Source organism: Carlito syrichta, unplaced genomic scaffold (genome assembly GCF_000164805.1).
Source record: "Carlito syrichta isolate Samal-C Ts95f unplaced genomic scaffold, Tarsius_syrichta-2.0.1 Scaffold64172, whole genome shotgun sequence".
NCBI lineage: Eukaryota > Metazoa > Chordata > Mammalia > Primates > Tarsiidae > Carlito > Carlito syrichta.
This window is the reverse complement of record NW_007008268.1, coordinates 1,893-4,058: the sequence shown is the minus strand read 5'-3', so window position 1 is coordinate 4,058 and position 2,166 is coordinate 1,893.

Here is a 2,166-nt window from a genome sequence, read left to right as displayed (position 1 = left end):
TCTGAATGCCAATTAACAAACTATGAGATAGAGGAAGGATGAAATGAATATAACAATTAAACAAAGCACAGTGTATATTTTTGTTTAGAATAAGTCTCTTTTTAAGTGAGAGTTAATTTTATTAATCTGGTTTTTGAGCTGCATTAAGAGGCTATAGTAAAGTGGAGGTACCCAGGAAAATTTGCTTGATAGAGTTAAGGTGACCACTGGAATAAGAACAAGTGAGGGTGAAAGTGTTGGAAAGTGTATCCATGTCACAAACAACCGTTCTTTTCCAAGTTCTTTGATCAGTAGTTGCTGACATTGTCCCAAGCTTTCCCAAAATTTGTATGAAATGAAACTTTAGGACTTTCTCGTTAGCTGACTAACATTGTACTCTTAAAAAACTATGCAAAATAACTGCATGTCTTTATAAAAGATATTTTTTAAAGTTACCAAAATTTGAAAGTATTGATGTTTTTTACATGCAGTTTGCAAATATCTATGAAAATTGAAGGTTTTGGTGTATTTAATGTAGCATTTACCTTTTTAATATTAACTTGACAGTAATATTTAGTGGCCGTGTTTTTCTTGAGCTTTTGTATATTTTCGAGTATGCCTTGTTTCGTGTGAGAAACTTTTAAAAGAATAAAGCGTAATACACTAATAGCATATTTTTAGAGTATAAAAATATTTTAATTACAGAGTTGCTAGAGGAATTTAATTAGTCAATTGTTTCTTTGGTGCCTGCCCAACCACAATAAAGCAGGGTTACGGGTATGACTTGGTACACATAGGAGGTCAAGGCCTGACTCTCAGCTTTGGGTTTTGATAAAGCTTTGTGGAAAGCATCCTTTAATGCACATGATATAGTTACCAAAAGATAATTTGCCAGTGTATTCTAAGCAGAGATGTGCTCACTCCCTTCTTCTCCTGCTCCTCCCCTACTTCTGACTCCAAATCATTTTTCCTGGGTCAGCACCCTCTCACTCACTAGCCCATCCTCATGCTGGGATGACCCATTCCCAGGTTTCTGGAGTTCTGATCCTTGTGCTGCTGAAGGGAGCCCTGGGGTTGCTGGTCATCCTATCAACAAGTGTCTCCCCTTCCAGACACTATGCTGCATGTTTTCTTCTTCTCCAAAGAGATAGAGAAGCAGTAACTCATAAACACCGGCCACCTGCTCCTTCTCTGGAAGATAAAAACTCCCACCTGAGAAATGTCTATACAATGGTTGTTAACTTAACTTCGAGGCAAATCACAGGTTTGAACCCTAATGTGTCAGAATGAAACAAAACACAGAAGCAACAGAGACAGGAGAAAGTAAAGAATCTATAGCGGAAAATATTCCCCTTTTCAAAGTGACAAAAATTTTACTGCTTTTTTCTGTCTGACCTATGAACCTAACTCTAGCTGTTGAAGCTGATAAGCAGCATGGATTTATCCAGAGGTGATGTACCCAATCACAAGCATCAGAGACATCAGACACCTCACCATCCACATGCAGGGGCTTCTGGTCAAAGTCACACAGTTACTTCCATGCTAAGAATCCTCCAAATATGGATAGCTAGGGTGGTCAGCAAAACTGAAAAGAGAGAGTTTAATGAGTAATGTGGATGCAGTGACTGCTCCTGGGGTGTTGGGCAAGTGATTTTGATGAAGTTGCCTTCAGAGAAGTTAAAAGTTTAGTTCCTGACTGCTTATAGAGTCTGCCTTTCTGACTTTTGGGAACAAAATTTCCTAATGTGTACCTTTTTTTTTTACAACGATACTTTCTTGATATTATAACCTTTTCTGTGAAAAAATCAACAAAGTCATATACTCAAACATATTCCACAACATTTTCAGCAAAGTCAAGGGATATTCTGAACTTTTCTTTTTTAAATTGTCATTGAAGTAGACCCATTATCCTTATTTTGAAAGGAACAAGCCAGCTGTATACTTATCACTAATTAATTTGAGTGTTAAAGGTTACTGGCAGCAATTATAATATCTTTCATTGATTTATTTATTACTTACTATCTACCTACCATAGCACAATATTGTGCTAGATTCAGAAATGTAAATTGCTCTATATGCTAATAGAATTCCATATCCAATGAGTTACAAAACATTTTTTAAAACTTAATGTTGAAAATAACACAAAATATAAAGTGGTGTGTAAATGAGTGCTTACCACTAAATATT